This window comes from Candoia aspera, chromosome 1 (assembly GCF_035149785.1).
Source record: "Candoia aspera isolate rCanAsp1 chromosome 1, rCanAsp1.hap2, whole genome shotgun sequence".
Taxonomy (NCBI): Eukaryota; Metazoa; Chordata; class Lepidosauria; order Squamata; family Boidae; genus Candoia; species Candoia aspera.
Window position 1 is genome coordinate 13,805,381 of NC_086153.1, and position 24,335 is coordinate 13,829,715.

At 42.6% G+C, this 24,335-nt stretch overlaps 1 protein-coding gene across 3 annotated transcripts in view; it reads right to left on the reverse strand.

Annotated features, from left to right (window-relative positions):
• Nucleotides 1–8,314, reverse strand: part of GTF2IRD1 (GTF2I repeat domain containing 1) — a 130,845-nt gene extending 122,531 nt beyond the window's left edge. Inside the window, exon 1 of one of the 3 annotated variants that reach the window (XM_063297662.1) lies at nt 8,172–8,314. The gene's annotated coding sequence lies outside the window, so the exon portion shown is untranslated. Of the gene's footprint in view, nt 1–8,021 lie in introns of all 3 variants that reach the window. The other 2 variants (XM_063297653.1, XM_063297671.1) reach the window with 2 other exon arrangements.
• Between the last annotated feature and the right edge of the window lie 16,021 nt (nt 8,315–24,335).

Below are 24,335 nucleotides of genomic sequence, written 5' to 3' on the forward strand. Positions count from 1 at the left end.
TAACAGTGTTCTTAAACTAAAGAATGAAACTTACCTCTTTAATGTGAAGTTGCCTGAATTTGAAATATTTTTTTAAATAAATTGAGATTTTCCAGGGAACCCCTAGTGACCTCTCGCAGAACCCCAGGGTGCAACAGAGCCCTGGTTGAGAAACCCCAAACAAAGGTTTTTGACAACTGCCTCGGACAATACAAAGGCTAAAAGAACTTCCAATGCTATGCTTTGGCCAAGGCAAACTAAGTACAAATCCCCGCATGGCCTTAAAACTGGCTTAATGTAATTGGGCCCCGCAGCACATGGCCTATCCTGCTGGCTTTGGGGGATTATAAAAAGGGTACAATTTCTGCAGATCTCTTAAAGGCCAAGACAGAAATATGTCAAGCCCCACATAGTCGGGCTATGTCCCTTCCCTGCTGTGCTTTCCTGTTTCAGAAAGAGTTATTTGAACTCAAAACCTCATCCAAACAGTTAACCTTGAGTTATATATAAAAAAGGTGGGATAAATATCTAATAATAATAATAGTAATAATTGATGTGGCAATACCAGGAGATAGTAGCAGATAAAGAATTGGAGGAGATCACAGAGTATCAAGATCTGAAAATTGAAGTTGAAAGATTACGGCATAAACCAGCTGTGGTGGTCCCAGTGGTTATCGGCATGCTGGGTGCCATCCCAAAAAGCCTTGGATAACACTTAGAAAATCTGCGCATGGACAAAATTTCCATCTGTCAATTACAAAAGGCCACACTGCTTGGATCCGCACATATACTATGCCAATACATTACGACATCCCAGGTTCTTGGGAAGAACTCAATGCAAATGAAGGCTAACACCAGCTAAAGAACTGGCAGCTGTGATTTCACATTGTTGTGTATAATAATTATATAATAATCCTAAATTAAACGATCAGGGTCCAAGCCAACCACTGTACCCAGGACTTCAACAAACTGCTGCCCTGCAGATATACTGGATGACCATTCTTATCTGCCCTGTCCAAGTGATAATGGGGTTTGTTAACACTGGATTCTGCCTGGAGTCACACGGGAGTCAGGTGGCCTTATAAATTTAATAAAGAAAGAAATAAACAAATCAATCAGGAGGGAAGGCCTTGGTGAAGGCAGTCCTAATATAATCAAGCCACAAAGGTAAGGTGATTTTTTTTTTAAGGCAGCATATACAGATGCGCACAAGAAGATCCCAGCCCTGCCTTTCCATCAGAATACTAGTAAAAATAATTCAACAAGCTCCCCCTTTTCCCCACTTTTGAAGAGATCATTCTGACCACAATTAGATTCCCTAAGATATTTTAATCACTGCATCTGCTGCCTGCCTTAGTTGGTTGCTGTTTTTTTCCCATTAGTTTTATAACACAGCTGTCCCCTTTTAATTTTTATCTGATTTTGGGATCACATTTTATAGTAGTCATGCTTTATTTCATTTGGAATGTAGGACGTTCAGGAAGATTTCCAAGGCAGTGTGGAAATAAACAAATAAACAGACAAACAAATAATATTGACTTGTGTTTGGGGTAAATCCTTCCAAAAGAAAATGAGTAAGACTCTCCATAAATGCATCTCATCCTCTGACAAATCAGCTTGCTGGCCAAGTCCTCCTTATTCCTTGATTTAGTTTCATCTACAGGTAGTCCTTGACTTATGACCATTCATTTAATGATGGTCCGAAGTTACGACGGCCTCGGAACGGATGCTTTATGGCCTGTAAAGCACTTCCGAGCATCACAAAACGTCAGGCCCCCTCTCTGCAGTCACATGACTGCATTTCAGGCATTGGCAACTGGCTGGCATTGCAGCATCCCACAGTTACGCGATTGCGTTTTGCGACATTTTTTATCATTATTTGGCAAAAAACACCCATTGGGGAAGCTGGATTTGCTTAACGACCGCCGTAAAAATGATCGTAAAATTGGGTCTGGTCACATGGTGATTCGACTTATGACCACAACTTAGGATGGAAATTCTGGTCCCAATTGTAGTCGTAAGTCGAGGACTACCTGTAGTCTGGTTTCCTTCCTTCTCTGATTTTAATATCTGTTGTTTTGGCTTACCCTTTGCTTAGTCTTAATTGTTTGGGGTTGTATGTTGTTTCAATAGCGCTCTGTGCTGACTTGGCCCACCATGGGCTTGAGGGGAAGGGCAGGATATCAACTCCTTTCCAAATAGAAAAATCACAACCTGTGCAGGACTCACCCAGGGCAAAAAGGAACCGAAGACTTACTGTATCTCCTGCCTTCTCGGATCACTTAATCCACAGCCAGCTGTTTTCCACTGACTGAAACCCGCAGTGGTGTTCTCTCTGGCTAGAGTTATATTCATGAGAAAGATTTAATTCTCCTAGCTGGCGTTATCAAGAGACTTCAGCCACCGCTCCAGAGCATAGCATTTGACACGTGCCACTTAATGACAGCCACTGTTCAGGACAAGGCACATTCATGCTTCCCTGAGATTTAGTTTCTAGAGGCTGGAGAGAACATTGGGCCTCCCATCAGCTCGCACTAATCAAATTTTATCCAGCCAGAGACAGTGGCAGCCTGTTTAATGGAGCATTATTACCATTCTGGACTGTGGGTTGCAAAAATCCATTTGCTATCACTACTACTTCAGCATTAGTTTGCTTCAACTTACCCCCATTTGCTGCTATCCAGATGTCTTGCAAGTCACATAATTCTTAACCATCACTGTCTGGGAATCTGGGAGGTGCCATTCCAAATACCTGGAAGGCACCAGGCCAGGGAAGGCTGATTTATATTTTTATTTTATTTATTTTATTTTTATTATTCACATTTCTATCACCGCCCATCTCCCCACAAAAGGGGGACTCTTTTTAACTGCAAGTGGACTAAAGGTCTTAACCAACTAAAAGTGGTAGCTGAGCAAAATGTGATCAGATGGAGTGTTCCTATCCCTGTACGCTATTCCAGTGTTTCTCAACCTTGGCAACTTGAAGATGTATGGACTTCAACTCCCAGAATTCCCCAGCAAGCATGAAGGTTCCCACAACTGGGGTATAGCTTCCAGGGTTTCCAGCTGGGAATGTGTCTATTACACTTAGAAAAGTTAGGTCTGGATATCGCTGCCTGCAGTATGGATAGAAATTCCACTAATTTTTGTGTATTGCGTTTGATCTTCTTTTGTTTATCTCTAGTATTTGCCTGTCCATCCATCTGCCAATGCCTCAGGTCTCATTACATCTTTTCTAAGTTATAACCTGCTGTAGGAGGGTTTTTAAAAACAGGCGGTAAATCTATTAAACACTGCCAACCCAGAAATGACAGTAATGCTCAGAGAGGAGGAAGAGGAGGAGGAAGTCCAGAAATACCCAAAGGAGTAAAACACAAAAGGGGTGATTTTAGTGAAAATACTAAAACAAATGCAACCCCCAAGCAAAAAAAAAAATATCCCTTACCCTTAATTGGCTTTCAAGCTTAAAGTTGGCTGGTAGCCAGAAGATAAGTAAAAGAGAGAAGATCCTATACATTGCACCCAATTTCAGATCCCATCTCTGGGACCCCAGTTTCAAAAGACTGGCTCTTGTCCAGCTTTGTGCCAAATTCTTCCCACCTGCAATCGCCCAACTTCACCAGTCTGAAAATACAGATTCCCCTAAGAAAATTCTCAACCAACTCAAAATACACATCCATGGTTGCAGGATCCAAAACGGTAGCTTGTGTGCTGCATTGAACTTGAACATTCATGCATATGTATTGACCTGCACCTCTCCTGTCCTGGTCCTCACAAGAAACCTACACAACAGTGTCAGGAAAGCTCTGAGAGCAGAACTGAAGGCTTGAGTGCTTCTAGTGGTCATAGGCCAAGAGCTCCCAATCTACTGGAGCAATGTTTCTCAACCTTGGCAACTTTCAGATGTATGGACTTCAACTTTGGGAGTTGAAGTCCACACATCTGATAGTTGCCAAGATTGAGAAGCACTGAACTGGAGCCTGGGTAGGCAATGATGTTGTAGATGGGGTTGACCATGAACATTACCAGGCTGATGAATCAGACCAGCCTTTCCAAACCAGATTTAGATCCCAAGTCATATTCAGATGGCTCTACCATCTAATTGGGCACTTACTGGAGGTGGACTCTAGGGCACTGCTCTGGGCAGAGCTCTTAGGAACCTGTGTGCTAGAGTTAGTAAAATGCACTGATTTAATTTCTGGAGAATCTCAGGAGAAGGCACTGAAAGAAGAACAACTATAATCAAGGTCAGAAAGGTACTACTTGTTTGGCTGAGGGCCATATTTGACCTTTGAGTAATTTATGAGGGGCTACACCCAGAAATAAGGAGCCAGTATTTTAAAAAAAGAGGGAGAATCAGAAACCCTACATTTGATTTAACAAGTTATTATTGATTAAACATAATACCACTGGTGATGTTTGGAAGGACTGTAGACTTGACCATCTCAAGACTTTTAGAAACTATAGGCAGCCCCAGACTGGGCTTCACAGGCCTATAACAATACCCTATTTATGAAAAACTGAACAAGAAAAAAGCAAAGCATCGGTGAAATGCAAAAATGGAGATACTAATTGATTAGGGACAGAGAAGATGTAACAATAAGCAGTGTCTCTGATCTGTCTGATCAAAATATGTTGCGTTTTGCCCTATAGCCACTGCCCTGTCGAGTTGCCCATGCACAGCTTTATCGGGTAGACAAATTAGCACCTTGTTCTCATGGCCAAGTAGATGAGAGAACTTTCAGACCATCAAGGGGGCCTTTGGTGAATGGGCATTCACAGATAAATGTAGATGACTGCCAGAGCCTCTGTTATTAGCAGAATCAGGGAAAATACAGCACAGAAAATGCACAGCTTAACAGAATGGCAAGGAAGGGTTTTCCTGTCTTAACCCACATGACTCCACTCCCACATCCACAGCTACTTCTTCCTCAGCATGCTACTATACTATCATAGGGCTTCCCAGATGACTTCTATTTCTATTCTGCAGACCATAGGTGTTGCTTCATCACTAAACAATAAAGCCCAGCCTCAGTGATACCACCAGTGATCCCTGGATATTGGTGACAAGCAGAGAATTCCACACCCTGGTAAATCACCTTCTTAGTCTCTCAGAGCATTAGCATTACATGTCAACTTTCTACAACTGACCCGCTCACCCTGAGCAATTACAGTGTTTCTTAGCATTCCATGATGCTGCAACCATTTAGCCATCCAGGTAACCCATATTTCTTTGACTGATCTATATAACAGAATGCCACTGGTTGCTATGGTAGTGAACTTGAAGGAAGTAGCTTTACTACATGGAGCAATTAACAGATAATACGTTGCCTCAGTCATCCCACCTGTAAAATGGACACAGACCGATCTCCCAGGGGACTTTCCTATTGAATTTATAGCTGCATTATATAATAATCTACTAACTGCAACTTATACAGAACATTTATACTTTCACAATGGTTTCTGATCTCTCAATAGTATCATGACTCAAGCCTTTATTTTTAATGCTGCTCAGATTATAAGAGAACGAGGTTTTTTTTTATGAATCTATAAATCACCCTACGAATTCCCCTCAATTTCAAACATAGGAAGCTGCCTAGTTAGACTGTTTGCACATATAACTCAATGCTGACAGTTCTTGGCTTCCTCCAGTAAATTAAACAAAGAACCTCCTCCATGACCTATTCCCCTTTAAAAAATAGAATACAGCCAGTCCAAAGACTGCAAATATTGAGGCTCTCATAAATGGTAAGGAGATGCGGGGGGGGGGGTCTGTAAATAAAACACCAATGGACCCATTTTACAGAGGAAGACTCATCCTGAGAATATCTCACTCATGGTTGCAAAATAATCTGGAACACTTGATCCCCAAGATCAAGTGTATTTCATTATCTGCCAGGAAAAGAAACAGCCTCCTGTGAAAGACACAGAAATACAGGTCCTTGGACCTTGTTATTCAGAATTTTCTTGGACCCACCAACCTCCTGGGCAGACTGATCATGTAATATAAACTTGATAGGTGAAAAGCCTGTTAAACTTAAATTCGCAGGTTAAACTGAATGGAGAATATGCCAGCATATCAGAGCAAAGAGGGTCCACCAGGAATCCTTTCCCTGCATCATCTTCCATGACCAAATTCCTTGCTGCCCCTACCAAATTTCTTTTTTCAGCAAGGATCCAGGCTGTGCCAAGGTGGTGTTTCCAGTCCCCACTGCAGAGTGCCCCCCCGCCTAGTAATTTCCTTTCAGAAGGGCAAAACATACCGGCTGGATCTCTCTGAGCCTGGTTAGTGGTTTTGCTGGTAAGAAAAAGAGGGAGTGTCTCACCAGTTAAACACTTGTTTCTATTTTTAAACAAGGCTGTGTGTGTTGCGTTGGTTCCTCTCCCTTCTTCCCTCTTCTCCCCCCCCCCCCACCGACCCCAACCTTTCTCCTGCAGCCTTTGCTTGCTCATGGATAAATTTGTTTGGAGTGTTTTGTTTTTTTGCTGGTTTATTTAGCTACAGCCATGGATAACACAGTGATGCAAATTATGTGGGGGTGTAAGGTTCATTTGCACCATAGACTACTCATGGCTGCATCTGCCTGGACGTCTGTCGTTTTGATTCATATACAAAAATAACAGCTATTAGCATCTAACAGAAAATCATCACATCTATCATACCAAAAATGCTGTTTAGGAAGCATCTTTCCTGAAGAGTTCCAAATCCACTGATATAGCATTTTATACTGAATGCATAACGAAGGCTAAATACTGGAAAAGAAAGAAATCTTTTTTCATGCCATGTACACGCACCCCAACCAGCTTTCTTTGATGTTGTGTCTAGCATAGAAACAAGGCTAAACTCTCAAAACTGTACAGGACAGAGCCTCTGAGCATGTGCCGATCATTTTTTCCCTGACCACAGATCTAACCACAAACAGGCCCTCCAAGTGGGAAGGGTTTTCACTTTAAAGGTAAGATGCCATGGGGAGATAATCTAGGCGCCTTGTTTTAGAACATTCAAGCACACGTTGCAATCATCTGCTAATTCAGATTAGAAAAGAAATACCAGGCGTTTGGAAGAGAGCATCCCTCTTTCTTTTAGACTTTAGGCACAATTTGAAGGAGCCTAGCGTGTTAAAATAGAACCACCATAATTACAAACAAATGTGACAGGGCATCAACACGGGTAAAAATGACATTCTACCCATGCATTCATTATTTGTGTAGGAAATGTCAGTGCTGCTTGGAATGGATGCTTCCTGAAGTTCAGAAAAAGAAAATACATCCACCACCAAAACCAGAGAGAAATCAGTGGGACGCCCCAAGCTTTGCAAGAGAACCAGCCATGTTCAGGTCGAGGGGAGGCGAAAGCTAAGCCAGAGCTAGGTGTGCTGAAGTGAGAGAACCAAAAAGTGGTTTAAAAGCATCATGGAGAAGGTAACGGAAAGGAGAAATTCAGTTAACAACTCACTTTCCTTCCTCCTAGCCTTCTCACTTTGACCTCATTCCCAAACTGCAGCAGAAAAGGAGGGGGGTCCACCTTCCCAAACCTCCCCAGCATCTACTGCAAGCAACGATTTGTGCAACTCAGCCTGGAAACAAGCCCTCCTCCTCCACTTCTCCCTCCTCCCCCCGCAAAAACACAGACAGACAGACAGACAGACAGAAACACAGCAACAAAATACCGCGGAAGAAAATGACAAGTCAGAGACACCGGTTCATTTAGAGATAAATCTACTACGGTAATCGAAGGGGAGAAAATTACCAGCTTCGATCCCGGGTCATCTCCTGGGGAGCAAATTTCCACACACCCCCGCAGGCCTCTCCCCTCCCCACAACTTCTTTCATTGAAAATAACCCCGTTTCAGCCTCTCTCCCTCCCAAAACGTTGGCCAAGCGGCGGCACAAATCAAGGAGAGCCGGAGAAAGGAAGAAATGGGTAAATGCAAAACAGCCGTCGTCGATGATGATGATGATGATGAAGATGATGATAATAGATTACTTTGGAAGAATAGGGGTGGGGATACCGGGGGAGGGGGGTGAAAAGTTTTTCTTACCGCAGGGATCAGCCTCTCCCAGCTCCTCCCGCCCGGATTGCAGGGCTGAATTAATCTGTAAAGACGAGGAGGAAGGAGGAAGGAAGGAGAGCGAGCGAGGGAGGAGGAGGAAGAGGAGGATGGGAGATTGGCGAGGGGGGTAATTCTCACCCGGGCTGCCTCCGGGAGGGAGGGATGGGTGCAAAAGGGAGGGGGTCCTGGGCCAGGCAGAGGCCCCCCATGCAGCCAGCCCCTGCTCCCGGGGGCTGCAGACAAGGCGAAGGGGGAGGGAGCCTCTTTGTTCTGTAATCCCAGTAAGATTGCAAGCCATTCGCCCCGGCTCTAATCCCAGCCCAGCTCAAGAGCCGCCTCCATTGGCTGTCATTTACATAGAGGATTAAGAGGCAGGCAGGCAGGCAGGCAGGCAGGCTGGCGAGGGGAGAAGCAAGCGAGAGAGTTCGGCGGAGCCGCCGTCGCCGCGCTCTCCGCCCGCGCGCAAAAGGTTCCGCGGGCGGCGGGCTTCCCTCGCGACTCTCCCCAAAGCGGGCGCGGACAAGCGGGGGAAACGGGACGGAGAGATGCAACCTTCAGGGGAGCAAATCGGAGGAAGTTGCAGGGATAGATGGTTCTTCTTCCAAAGGGTTACTGTGTATTTCTCGCTCTAATCCTCCGGGAAAACGTGGGCCATCCATCGAGGCAGGAAGAGTGGGTGGGCTGGGTGGACAGCAGGGGAATCACTTTGCAGGCAGAAGATTCAAGATTTCACCCTTCTCAGCATCTCCAGAGATGATAAAGAGGAGGAGAAGGATGGTGATGGTGATGGTGATGATTCGTTTATTGATTATCTTTCCAACCCATCGAATAACTGAAATGAATTCCTTTCGTTAAAGCATCTTGGAGGAGAAAAACGGACGGATCGTAACGAGGCGTCTCTGCAGAGCTGTTGGTGGTCCAGCGGTTGACAGTCCCTGGGGCTCTAGACCACAGGTCTGACTCAGCATGGAAGTATACCATCCATGGCTGGCGAAAAAGAAGAAGCAGATCTTCACACAGAATCAGAGTCTATTAAACTGTCCAGTCCAACCCTCTGCTTCTTGCAGGGATCTAGATCAAAGCATCTGGAACACAGGACAGGGCCACATTCGCTTGAAGATGTCCAAGGCATCACAGCTTGTTGAGCTGTGAGTCCCATTGCTAGGTTAGAACTACAACCCAAAGTCGAATTGAGAGTGGTGGCATATAAATGCATTAAATAAATAAATTCCCCCAAATCCTGATAATTTCTGCCAAGGAGGCCCTCCAGCTTCCATACCACCAGCTTAATCCTCAAGACAAAGACCTGCTGGTATGAAGAGTTAAAAAATGGTATGGAAAAGGAAAAACCAAAATGATTCAGGGTTAAAACAGCTTTCCTACAAGGAATGCTATTATTTGAAGCATAGAGTGAAGGCAGGTAGGAGAGCTGGTGTGCATAAAATCATGAACTGAGTGGGAAATGTGGACAACCATTTTTCTTCCCTCTCTCACAAGGTTAGAACTTGGAATCATCCACTGAAACAAAATGGAGGGACATTCAGGATAAATAAAAGGAATGATTTCTCAATACAGGAAGAACTGAACAATGGAATTTGCTGCTGTCGGATGTGATGGTGTGCACCAACATAAAGAGTGTTAAGAAGGGTTAAGGATCTGGCTGTCAGTGGCTTGAGGCTTTAATACCAAAAATAAACCCATGCTGGGAAGCCAACAGTGCAAGAGAGTTCTCCGTCCTCCTGAGTAGGCTTGATAGCATCTTAGATGCCCCTGGCTGACCACCTTATGGGCAAAATGCTGATCTAGATGATCCAACAGCTAGGTTCTTTTCAAATCAAATGCCAGGCAGGTGTGGGTGTGGACAACAGTATGGGCAATGTGCCCAAACTGGTAAATTTGTTTGAAGTCAGTAGAGGCTTGGCCACACTAATCTCTGATGCAGCAGTGTTCTCTGAGCACAAGAGTGTGTGAGTGTGGGACACATCTCAAGCCTGGTCAATCTTAGTGAAACCGCCCAGAATATGTCCCTGGCAATTTCTATAGTGGGATTTCACACCTAAATAGCTCTTCTACATGTATGACCCTTCTGGAGGGTGGACTATAGAAGTCTACAGTGTGGTACCCCAATGATTCATGGGAATCTTTGAGTGCAGCCCTCAAATCCCCTCCCCATTAAAGGTTCATGTGACAAAAAGAGAAAAATATTAGCGAGTTGTATCATTTCATGCTGGGAAAAAATGGCAATGTCTTCCCAGAAATACACCAACCAAGAATTGTCTTCTTAATGAAGTATTGGCTCTATTCAATTTCTTCATGCAGTGTGGTACATCCGCTTCTAGGATATGCTGAGACTTACTTGAATCCATTCTTCTTCCACCTGCACAGTATATCCTGTGCCAACAACTGCCACACCACTCAAACCATAAAAGAGTCACTGTGGTTGGCAAGGTGATCATTTCTTCAAATGCTTCACCCTTTCTTCTCAAATGCATCTTACATGTTTGGCAAAAAAAATCGGAAGAAGTCTGATAGCACTTTTTCTGACTAACAGATTTTATTAAATGGTAGATGCTTTCATGAGCTGTAGCTTTATCAGTCCAAAGCACTTTGTTCCAAACATTTCAAGCTTATCAACGTTTTGCTTTGCATACCTTAGACTTTCATGATAAGGCAGGGAAAAACATTTCCTTCTGGTAACTCTCTCGTGAAGATCACTGTTATTAAAGCAACACCATGCTGTGGTCCTGTTAGTAATTACTCCAGTACAGCTAAACTTCTCAGCAGGTTGTTTAACCAGTTTTCAACCACTTTGGGGGCAGTTCTAGCAGAGATTTTTCTTGGGCTTCAAACTAATACCTGACTTTCAATGAAGAAACTGAAGGTGAAAAGAGGTTTGGCTAGTTCAGCAAGACAATAGTCCAAAACACATCTCCAAATCAATCATGAAGTGTTTACAGGAGAAGAAGGAAGAAAGACTTGAATATTACTGAAAATATGTGAGGCCATCTCAAATGTGTATATGCAGAGAGAGCTAAGAAAGGGAAAAAAAATCTCCGTCTTAGCTGGCTAAAGAAAATATATGGACACTGTCACTTCTGGATGTTACAAGATATTGACTGAAATGGTGTCCAAACTTCCTTGCTATATTGTTTTCTTGTTTTGAATCAGTAAAAAACTGCACCTGAAGGGTAACGCAGGCATGCAGTTTTGCAGAAAGACACCGTGTCAGCTTCTGATCACTTGGGGATTTGTTGAAACATAAATTTGACTAGGGATGCCTTTGCTTTTGCATGCAACTGTACAAAAAACAAAATGGAAAGTGGGACAAGTTATAAAGACCAGCAGCCCAGACCAAAAGAAGTGGTGTAAAGTGAGCAAAAGCTCAGAAGGAGCTGATGTTAATGAAACACACACATGCAAAGAATAAGAAAACATGTCCTTTGGTTATGTTTTTTTAAAGGAAAAGAAAAGCATATCAGCAGCTCAGTGGAGATTATAAAATGCTAATTGGCTCAGTCATCTCCAAGAAAATATATGTTCCACCAGGGAATTGTGAACAGAAGAATGAAGGAGCAAAGAATTAAACCTTGAGAATGATAAAATCATGATCAGAGGATACGATCAGGGAATTCCCATTTGAATTACTTTACACCTTCAAAGGCAGATCATTTGCATCCTAGATTACTGGAGGAATTATTTTATTTATTTATTTATTTAATTTTATTTGTCCCCACCTATCTCCTCCCATCGGGGGACTCTGGGCAGTTTACAACAGAAGTGTCAATTAAAACAGCAAACATACAATATAAATACAATATATGAAGATATCATTACGTTTAATAAATAAATATAAAAGAGTATGAATATGAATAAAATCCAAGTGGCACAAGAATCCAATGCAGTCCATACATGGGAGGAGTGGTCTAAGATACCAGCCATCCCCATGTGGAACTACTCCCCTCTCTGCCCCAAGCGAGAATTAACGACAGTAATGGTCTGACTGACACCTGTAAATGCTGATGTAGCTAGATGGAACAAACTCTGCAGGCAGTCGGCCAAATTTCTGCTATAATTTACATCAGTTCCCTAATGGTAGCATTATACAGATGACATAATTCAAATTGTTTCCCTGATTGTTGTTATTCGTTCAGTCGCTTCCGACCCTTCGTGACTTCATGGACCAGCCCACGCCAGAGCTTCCTGTCGGTCGTCAACACCCCCAGCTCCCCCAGGGACGAGTCCGTCACCTCGAGAATATCATCCATCCACCTTGCCCTTGGTCGGCCCCTCTTCCTTTTGCCCTCCACTCTCCCCAGCATCAGCATCTTCTCCAGGGTGTCCTGTCTTCTCATTATGTGGCCAAAGTATTTCAGTTTGGCCTTTAATACCATTCCCTCAAGTGAGCAGTCTGGGTTTATTTCCTGGGGGATGGACTGGTTTGATCTTCTTGCAGTCCAAGGCACTCTCAGAATTTTCCTCCAACACCACAGTTCCAAAGCATCGATCTTCCTTCTCTCAGCCTTCCTTAAGGTCCAGCTCTCGCAGCCATATGTTACTACAGGGAACACCATTGCTTTAACTATGCGGACCTTTGTTGTCAGTGTGATGTCTCTGCTCTTAACTATTTTATCGAGATTGGTCATTGCTCTTCTCCCAAGGATTAAGCGTCTTCTGATTTCCTGACTGCAGTCAGCATCTGCAGTAATCTTCGCACCTAGAAATACAAAGTCTTTCACTGCTTCTACATTTTCTCCCTCTATTTGCCAGTTATCAATCAAGCTGGTTGCCATGTTTCCCTGATATCATTTATTTATTTATTTATTTGCCATATTTATAGGCCATCCCATTCAACTAGGATTCCAGGCAGCAAATAACACAACTGCTATACACATAGATAAAACCATAATATAAGTCCAAACAAATAAAAATTAAATATATGAGAGGCCCCAGCATAATCTCCCCTTTGAGGGAGATGGGTGGTGACAGTCATTTGAAATATAAATACATACATACATAAATACATAAATCCGGGTCTGATTGCCTGCTGGAATAATGTGATTTTAACTTGCCTTCTAAATACAAGGGAGAGGGGCATCCTCACCTCCAAGGATAAGGCCTTCCAAAGAATAGGGGCCACCACTCAGAAGGTCTATCATCTGGATGACACCCCATGGATTTCTCAGGGGTAGAGGACTCTCAGTGGGCCCTCTTGAGGTGTTTTTATCAGCCAGGCAGATTCTATCTTGATAAGGCATTGCCTGATATAACCTGGTAAATAAATTAACATTATTTGGATGTAAATGATGTAAATGATTGTTATGACATATTCTCTGACATACCGAACATTTGTGAATAACAAGACATCTCTTTCCCCACAGTCCATTAAGATGAGGTTTTACTCTATTATCACAGACGTTCTGGAGAACTGGTATAATGACAGATGACTGGAGAACAGCAAATGTGTTTCTCTCCTCAAAAAAGAGGGAAACCAATCAGTCCGACATCAATATCCGGACAGTTTGTCCAGCAGATCCTGAAGAAATTGGTTTCTGTTTCAGTTATCATTGTAATTCATGCTAATTACCAGAAGTCAGCAAAGCTTTCTCAAGAGCAAAGCTTTTCAGACTATCTTATTTCATCAGGTAAATTTTAAAATAAAATATGGGAATTTTGTAGATACATCAGCAAAACATTTGGCAAAGATGTGCCCTGTGGCACACTGAGCAGCAAACTAAGTTAATGTAGAGTGGATAGCATGGCAAAAAAAGGATCCTGAGCTGTCTTGAAAATTGTTCTCAAAGGTTCCTGATCAATGGTTTTTCATCCAATTGCCAAGAGAAGTTGGGTGGGATGCCACAAGGTTCAGTCTTGGGCCCTCTATTTTTCAATATTAATGACCTGGATCAAGAGGTGGAAGAAATGCTTCAGATTTGCAGATACAAAAATTGGTGCTGGGAAGCAACTGTGGATAGCTAATACAAGAAGACAGAAATAAAATTGAAAGTAATCTTGGTATGTTTAGAGAAATGGGCCAAAAGTTAAAGGCTGAAATATAACAGAGAAAAGCGAAGATGTTCATGTAGTACACAACAATCAAAAGCACCACCATATGGAGGGGATAGCTGATCTGGTAATGGTAGTTGTGGAAACAATGGTTTATTGCAAAATGAATATGAGCCAACAGTGTGCTATAGCTGCAAAAAAAAAAAAAAAGGCAAATGCAATTTTAGGCTGCAATACACAAGTATAATTGCCAAATCATAGGAAGCACTTGTTCCACTTGTTCTGGTCAGCACACCTTAAGAAGAATCCAGAGAAATTGGAACAGGTTCAGAGATGGCCAATGAACATGGTCAGGGGACTAGTATCTAAACCTTATGAGGAAAGTTTGAAGGAGCTGGGTACTGTATGTTTAGCTTTGAGAAGATGGGACTGAGGAGGGATAGGATAGCACTGTTCAAATCAAATGGAAGTCACGTAGGAGGAGGTCAGGATCTGTCTTCTCTTGTGCCTGGTTGCAGGATCCAAAATAATGAATTGAAGATACAAGAAGACAGATTCAGATTGAATATTAGGGGGGAAAAAAGTTCCCAACAGTTAAAGCAGTTCAACATTGGGACCAATGTCCCAGAGAGATGGTGGGCTCTTTTACTCTGGATATGTTCAAGGGGAGACCCCAGATAGCCATTTGCCTGTAATGCTTTAATCTGAATTCCTGAACTGAGCAAGGTGTTGGACTTCATGGTCTAGATGGCCCCTTCTATGACTTTTTAAAAGAACCATGGACAGTAGTGTAATGTGTAGACATGGGCCAGGACACCTAGGTTCAATTTCTCATTGAAGCACAGAGTTCGCTGAGTGACTTTGGGCCAGGCACACGCTCTCATCTGAATCAATTTCACAGGGTTGTTAGTTGTGGGAATGAAATAACGGGTGACCTCTGTGTATGCTGCTTTGAATTCTTTAGAAGAAAAGCAGACTATAAAGGCAAAAGGTCTATCTGCCACCTGGAGGCTGCCAGGTTGGAAAAAGACTAATCTAGATCCAGGCTAATAAACTGGTACCCAAAGCTCAGTGTTAGATTTATGGTTTCCATGGAGATAATTCCAAGTTTGATTCCTGCCGCTGCTGGGTCTGGAGAGGAAATTATTTTGCTGCTAGTCTGTGTAGGAGGCTGAGCTAGCTGGCACACTCTAACCACTATGGCTGGTTCACACATCATGCTGACTTACAGTGCAGTTTGTTGAGGTCTGGCTTAGCAGAGTACACTCTACAAACTTAGCATACCGTGCCTTGCAGACTATGATTTAAGCACTTAATGGGTTAGGAAGACCCAGGTAATTGCAGTTTACTCATATAACACGTTCCCAACTCTGGATTATCTATTTATCTATCAAATTTATATAGCCATCCATCTCTATACAAGATTCTGGGTGGCGAACTCCCCCAAAGAAGCAGACCTACAACTTGGAGGTTTTTCTGGACTCATGATCACTGCAGGTGGAGACTGGGGCCAGAGGAATTTAGCCCAGTTTCAGTGTTGCCTAAGTTGCAACCATTCTTGGAGCAAGAGATTTTGGCAGAACTCTGAAATTAAGAGGAACCACCAGCACTCCATCCCCACAAAGGAGAATTAGACAGAAAAACCATCTGCCTGCATTACAGGTAGTCCTCGCTTAACGGCCACAATCGGGTCTGGAATTTCAGTTGCTACGTGAAGCGGTCATTAAGCAAATCTGACCCAATTTTACAACCTTTTTGCAATGGTCATAAAGCAAATCACTGCAGGCATTAAGTAAACCACATGGTCGTTAAGCAAATCATGCAGATCCCCATTGATTTTGCTTGCCAGAAGCTGGCTGGGAAGGTCGAAAATGGTGATCATGTGACCATGGGATGCTGCGATGGTCATAAATGTGAAGTGGTTGCCAAGCACCCATATTGTGATCACATGATTGCAAGTACGCTGTAACAGTTGTAAATGTGAGGACCAGTTGTAAGTCGGCTTTTTCAGCACCATTATAAATCCAAACCATCATTAAACAAACGGTTGTTAAGCGAGGACTACCTGCATTAAATTTTTAGCAAATCTAGAAAGTTCTCCCATTTCAAAGTTAAATTATTAGGGGGAAAACAAATCTTTTCAGGTAAACACAACAGCACAATGCCCATCTATCTGCAGAGGAAGGCTATTCAGTTGAAACAAGCAGCCCCTTTTGTTTGCTAAGAGCTGAATTCTCTCAAAGCAAATCTGTTTTGCTCTGGTACAGAAGCTAAATCAAGCAAGGGGGCAGGACTAGCACCCAAATAGGCAGAGCATCAATTCTAACTCCTCCTTTCTGACGCCTTAGTGCTTCACCTCACACCTTGCCTTGAGTTATTTATAAAAATAAATAAATAAAGGTGGGATAAAAATAAAATAAGACAAACAAACAAAAAATTCTTGAGTGGGGATTTTGACATTGGATCAACACAACACTAGGATCATACCCCAGTCCTTAACTGGGTGAAGAAATTCCCTCAGGATTAAGGGAGTTGATTTCAACACAGCTGGGAGGACACCAGATTGAGAGAGACTGATAAATAATAACCTGAAGGCATAATTACTGCTTTGGATAAAACTCATTGAGAACACATTCATGGTTTGATACTTTCTGGATTGGACTACTGGTGGGAAATGCAATTAAAACCATGAGATTGAGACCAGGAAGTAATTTCGTGCTTGCTTAAGCAAAAGATTACAGTTAGCAGGATGGAGAAGAAATTTCGCCTTGTCACCTCAACACCCTTAACAAAACAGCTTAGCGTGACCATGACCAAGGTCAGCCTGATATTCATTGATTTTTCAACTGGGTCCAAGGCTGACATTACAATTAGAAGCTTCCTTCTTTTCCTTTTTTTCCCTCCCAAATCTTCATTTGAGTAAAAGGGCTGAACAAAAGGAAGTTGAAAGTGGTTGGGAGTTTTTGGACTAGTTAATTTACAAAGCTCTGGGTTTCTTGGCGGCATTGTGGATTGCTATGCTTGGCTGAAAAGCGAGTAAGTCATGAGATTGAGTGACAGTGTCAACATTTGATTGGTTCTGATATTGATCACCTTGATCACCTTGATAGACCAGACTGTCGCTGGACAGAGTCCTACTGGTTGCAACTCGCTTTCCATTCGTCTCAATTCCTGGCTTTTCTTCTCCAGGTTCGGCCAAAGTCCTTGACCTTGACCTTGATCTTCCCATCTCTTTGGAGGTTGGCCGATAGGTCTTTTTACTTCTCTTGGATACCATTTGGCAACTGCTGTTGTCCAAAGGCCATCAGACATGCATGTGACATGTCCTGCCCAGCGTAGCTTCCATTTTCGATATTCGATGATGACATCATTTATTCCACTTCGCGTTCTAATCTGACTGCTTGGGATGTGGCCTTGGAGAGAAACTTTCAACATGGACCTTTCCATAGCCCTTACTGCTCTTGAAAGCTCTTCCTCTTCTGCCTTTGTTAGCGACCATGTTTCACTTCCATATAGCACCGCCGATAAGACAGCCGAATTAAAAAGATTAGCACGCAGTTTTCCATTGATCTTCTCATTCTGTAAGACTTCCCTAATGGAGTTGTATCCTGCTGCAAAGTCCTACCTCACACCTCATAATGGTGCAGCAGTGACCCTGGCTGTCCAACAGCAAAGTACGGTGACGTGTATTCTCCAGCAGGTTCTACCAAGCTGTGAAGGTGTCAGGCTGTTGGCCAAAGAGTTGTACCCTTTAGGTCATGGCTAGCTAAGTTGAGGAGGCACACAGGTCACTGACAGCCTAGCCAGCAGGTCACTCAAGTCTGTGGCTAAAACAACTCATGAAAATGGGCCTCAGTTCCCCACAGGTCCCTCAAACCATGCTAAGGTGGCAGTGCAGCACTCGATCGACCAGAGGCTAATATTTATCATCATAATTAATTTTCAAAAATAAAAATGAGATTGTGATTATTTGGAAAAGATCAAGGGAACTGAGACACTGGCTGTTTTCTGTTCCTCTAGAGCAGGGTTCCTCAACCAGGGTTCCGTGGTACCCTAGGGTTCTGCGAGAGCTCACTAGGGGTTACCTGGGAGACCACAATTTAGTTTTAAAAGATTATTTCAAATTTGGGCAACTTCACATTAAAGAGGTAAGTTTCATTCTTTATTCTCAGTTTAAGAACACTGTTACAGGCCTACCCATAAAATGAATATAATATTCATTCATTATATACAAAATACAATTTTGTAACTTGTGGCCTATATTTGAGCCTGACTGTGCAGGGGTTCCCCAAGACCTGAAAAATATTTCAAGGGTTCTTCCAAGCTCAGAAGATTGAGAAAGGCTGCTCTAGAGCAGGAATATGTAGCTTGCTGTGTGTTGCATTACTGAATATATCCTGAAGAAAATCCCAAACTTTCCTGCCACAATTCAGCCTCAAAAATACTATCTTTATTCAGCCTTTGTGAAGCTCAATTATCCTATTTTGCACCTGAATTCCCAACCTGAAAAAGTGATAAGGCCACCAACATTTCACTCTGTCCCACTGATGTCAGGAGCCACCTCCCCAAGTCCTTCAGAGGCCAACCCAACAGCTCCAGGCAGAAAAAGTTGCCCATGTGTTTTAGAGGCAGAGAGATCTTGTGCATAAAATTCATGTTCCAGCTGTTCCAGAAACAGCAGAACATGCCCTTGGTTAAGCTTCTTTCCTTTTCTTCTATGTGTTCAATTTGTCTGTGGAATAGGATAATTACACTGCTTGCCTTGAATGGTTTAGCCACCAACAAATGTTCTTCTTGCTTACAAGAATTATACTTACTTAATTGGTATACCTGCAAGCCCTCTTTGCCAAAGTATTGGCAGTGGGATTTTCAGCTGCATCCCTCCATCTTTAGAAGGATGCCATCTTGGAAAATGAATCTTATTAGGCTGTCTCAGTTCACTGAGGGAAGTTAGCTAATGAGATGCAAAACAAGAGGAAGGTGTGACCCAAGTGTCTGTAGGCCAGTGTTTCTCAGCCCTGGCAGCTTGAAGATGTATGTACTTCAACTCCCAGAATTCCCCAGCCAGCATGGCTGGCTGGGGAATCCTTGGAGTAGAAGTCCATACCTCTTAAAGTTGCCAAGGTTGAGAAACACTGCTCAAGAGGGTGAGTTGTGAGTTGTGATTCTCCTGGTCAAAAAGATTGCCCCGTCTAAGTATGAAGCAAGGGTGGGGAATATCTGGTCCTCCAGGCACTGTTGTACTCCATTTCCCATCAGCCCCAACCAAGGTGGACAATGATCATTTCTCAGGGTCGAAAGTCCCTCTTAACCAATATTTCTCAACCTTGGCCGCTTGAAGACGTGTGGACTTCAACTCCCAGGGAATCCTGGGAGCTGAAGTCCACACGTCTTCAAGCGGCCAAGGTTGAGAAACACTGCTGTAGTCTGTTGCTGTTTCCATCACAGAGAACAGCAGCAGTGATGAAAGAGCTCTTGGCATTTCTCTCAGCTCACGCATGATAAAATTGCCAGGAGCAGAAGGACACAGGAAGAGGATGCGTCTCTTCACAGTCTAATTGACAAAGTATGTAATAATAAAATGCTCTTGCCAAAATGTCTTTTCTCACTGCGTACATTCTGGAGTGATGCTTAAGTGCCTAATCGAGGGAAGGCATCTGGTTCTACTGGGGCTTAAACCAGCAGCCTTTGGGTCAGTACATGGCTGCTTCTTGTGGAGAATCATGTGATAGCAGCTGTCATAAACCGCTTAGTATTTTCCGATATCGGGTTAACGCTGTCCATCCAGGGTGGTTATTTTCCCTGGGCAGGATGTGGTATAATAGGGCTTCTATTCCACTGAGTAACAAAGTCTGCCTGAGCTTTGCTTTACTCTTTCCTTTGACTTCTGATTTGTTCTTCAAGCATCCTGTTGGTCCTAACTATGGGCTTTATCCATGGCTTCAGATGCCCAGCTCACCACAGATTGCTGCCCATTGCCCACTCTTGGCAGGATTTTGATGACCAAATGGAGGCTGTGAAAGCCCAGAGGATGGCTGCTGTTGTTGTTGTTAGTTGCTGTCAAGTCATTTACATCTCATGGCAACCCTATGCTAGGTGGCAGGAAAGAGGAAGGTTTATCTCTTTGATGCCATCTAGTGGGCGTCTGCAGTTTCACAGTTCAGAGAGGTGAGAGGCTTTGGCAAAGCCATTGCAGGAAACATTTGCTGAGCATCTTTGTCCATGCATATAGTATATCAAAATAGAGTAGAAGGGAAATTAAACAGGCTTTTGTCTTACATCAGATTTGAAAAATATTCTTGGGAAGGTGAGATGCCAGAGCAGTGTCTCTCAACTTGAGCAACTTTAAGATGTATGGACTTCAATTCCCAGAACCCCCCCAGCCAGAGGATTCTGGGAGTTGAACACACATCGTAAATTTGCTCAGGTTGAGAGACGCTGTTCGACAGAATTAGAAATGTATCTAGATGCTAAAATACTTTATTATTGTACTGTATTATATTAGGTTTGATTGTAAGCCATCCTAAGAAAGATTTTTCAAAAGAAGATTGGGAGCACAAAATCTTCAAAGTAGGGAAGTTCAGGCATAAATATGGAGACTTCAGCTGAAATATACAGGTGATGCCAGCCTTCCTATCTCACAGGGTTGGTATAAGGATAAAACGGAGAGGGGCAGAAGAAGCTTGTCAGTGATGCCCCAGTTCCCTCATGGAAAGGCAGGTAATGAAATGAAAGAAATAAAACAAATGTGGGTGAGTCCTCAAATCAGGCTTGGATTCAGGGATCTCAGCTCTCACTTTTTAACAGATTGTCCCCCAAAGTAGGCAATTAATTTCTCTGAAAACATCAGACACCTCAAACCATTAGGGTTTGTTTTGCTTCTTTTTCTCTTTCTTCTTCCTGCCACCCATAAGCCCTCAGTTCTAGTTCACGCTATTTTTTTTTCACAGCTCCCCCGGCTATTTGTAATCCTGATGCCTTATTGAGATTCACAGGCACACTTCAATTCCTTCATCCTTTGCATAATTCTTTTTAATTAATACTTCAAACGGTTTAAATGCAAGAGTTCTATAATTCCTCCAGCAAAGTTTGACAGAATCTCATGTATCCCTAAGCTTTCCTTTTGCTTTGCTAAGACCTAAAGCTTCATTAATATGCTTTTAAAGGCAAAAGTACTATAGGGAATGGGGAAGACAGTGCATTGCCTAGATTTCTCCTTCGTAGAATTAAAGAGTTGGAGGTTATCAAGGTTATCAAGTGCACCTTTTCCCTCCATGCAAAACCATCATCATCATCATCCAGAGAAAAAGCATCCTTTAGAAAGGCTTTTGTATAAGGTCCTGCCCTGGACTGGCACCACTTTGCTACCCCTGGGTCAAGACTGCAACAGCAATTTTAACGAAAGAATTTCTTTTAGCAGTTTTCTCAACATATGCATGTTGAACAAATCAGGCATTAGCTTTATAGTAGTGCAGCCAACAAGGGCATGGGGACAGTAATAAGCCCACCTCTTTTGTCTTCCAGGGTTCTCATTGGCTGTGCACTCTCAAGGGCAGCAGCTGGCTTGTTCAGCTCCCTGCCATTCATAGACAAATTATTTTAGCCAGTGTGCAGCTTCTGCAATATGAACTGGCCAACTGGCACAGTTTGTGCCATTGCTTAGGTAATGGGTGGGCTGAAGTAATGGCCAAGGGAAGAGGGCCCCTAGAAGGCTCTTGACCAGGGCCCTGTCCAACCTTGTGGTGCTTCGTTCAACAAACGGAGGCGCCAACTCTGCTTTAAGACTTCCAGAAAAAGAGAGCTTCCTGAATTCTACTCAGGAACTGCTCTACCAGTTAAGGTGTTTCTTCTAAAGTTCAGCTGAATTCTTCCCTCTTGATATCTGATCCCCACCCCACCCCTTCTGCAGTGGCAAAGAACAGACTTGTTACCAAAACTCAATGGGTCATGGTGGGTAGCGTATTCACCACAGTGTATTTAAGCCAAAAAAGGTCTGACTAGCCATCTGGTCATTCAGATGTAGCCCAAAACACAAGTGTATGAGATACTAAGTTGGGTTGTGATGTTTATGTGCCATCAAGTCAGTGTTGACTTTTAGCAACCACAGATAGATTTTTCCATGACAGACAATCTGTCCCTAACTTGGACCTTTAGATCTTCCAATGGTGCACCAATCGCCACTGCAACTGAATCCACCCACCTTCCTGCTGGTTGTCCTCTTCTTCTTTAACTTTCCACCTTTCCCAGCAGTGAAGCCTTCTCCAGAATGCTGGGTCTTCGCATAAGGTGTCCAAAGTAGGATACTTTTAGCCTGGTCATTTATGCCTCTTCTTTATATTTAAGTTTAGTCCCAATTGCTCACTTTGTTCCTTGAATGTTATTGCAGATCCTTTGCATATCTGGCTATTTTATTTATCAATCAAATTTATACGGCCACCCATCTCACAAAAAGCAACTCTGGGAAGCGTACAAGAATCGAATAAATCAATAAATATTGATAAAAACCCCATCATTATAAAAATATAAAAAATCATTATTAAAAATTTACTGTATCAGAGTAGTTTCATTGGCATAGTGCAGATTATTGATGTTGCTTCCTCCAGTTTTAAAACCATGCTCATCTTCTTCCAATCCAGCTTCCCTTAATATATATTCAGCATTTAAGTTGGGTAAATAAGAGGAGAATCTCACTCCTTTGCCAATCTGGACCCAGTCTGTTTCACCATGTTGTGTGTGTGCTGTGGCTTCCTGACCTGTATATATGTTTCTCGTGAGAACAACGAGATGTTCTGGGATTCCCATTTTTCTAAGCACATGATCGACACAATCAAAGGCCTTTCTATAATCAATGAAAGTAATTGTTATAATTATAGTAATACTTGATTATAGAAAGTTGTGTTATAGGAACAGCTATATCCAGTCAGTTGACCCATTTTGTCTACTTTCTCTTTTTCAGATGGAAGACTGCCATAGAGAAAAAGTGGCTGAAAAAAATATATTATTCCTTTTATAGAATTCACTGCCAAGGCCTGGCAACTCCTCTTAAAACCTGGTTAATTGCAGTGGCCGTTTTGTTGCTTGTTGGACCAGAGGGAAGGACCTCGTGCTGCCATGTAGCCTTGCCAATACTGTCCTGGCACATAGGTTAATGGGACACCATGCATTTCCTGCAGAGGGTGGGATTTTGTAATCCCAAAATGGTAACTTTTAACCCAGTCATGTGATTAGGCATTATTAGAGCCATCAGTAAGGATTTCTGACTGGATTAGCCGCTGACCTGGTTAAATATGTTATGGAAACTCAGCCAGCATGTCTTTGTCTTCTTCTGGGTATGAGTCCTCTGGGTTTTCAGAAGTGGTATTATTTTTAGAGTTGGTACAAATTGCTTTTAGAAATGTCAATTTGATTTGTAGATAGAGAAATTGGGTGGATGATTTGCTTGAATTTCTCCAGAAGAGAACATGCTAATTAATCAAACACCTAGCAGATGTGTTTGCAGAATATGCTCAACCTGGTGTTATTCCAGTTTTGTTTTTTTGAAGCTCAGTATTGTGCAGGAACTCAACCCATTTGGTCACTATGATTCAATGTATTGTGGAAACCCAGAAAAAGCATTAATGCAGTAACCAGGTTAAGTATGTTGTATGAATACAGACAATAAATGAAAGAACTTCCCTCTTCAAACCTCTTTGATATTTAGTTTCTTGTTTTTCAGTTGAAACAAGCCGTTCTTCAAGCTTGAAGCCCTTAACATCATCCTTCATTCTTATTTACCCTCTTTGTAACTCTTAAAAGTGTAATTTCTTGCAATTTTTCTTCAGCTTTAAGCAGTGTTTCTCAAACTCACCAACTTTAATATGTGTGGACTTCAACTCCCAGAATTCCCAAGCCAGCATCTTAAAAGTTGCTGAGGCTGAGAAACACTGCCTTAAAGTATGGATCTCAGGACAAGCTCCATGTTATTATCTAGATGGATTTGACTAAGGCACAATTATTTTCCCTTGTAATCTAGTAAACTTGGTCTGTTTGTGCCATTCAAAATTGCATTAGCCTTTTTGTAACTATCTGTTGGCTCATATTGATTTATCATTGTATTTATGCTGCGGTAATTGGCTGTACACTATGAACCTACATTTCCACTGATCTAGTTTGGACTTAGGCCAAAATGAGTGCCGTTCTTTTAATTGAAAATGTGCATTCAGACAACCTCCTCTGCAGTATTTGAAAAGGCTTTGAAAAACCACTTATGTTTTTTTTTGGTCAAATCAAATTGAATCTTTATTATGGTCATAGACCAGC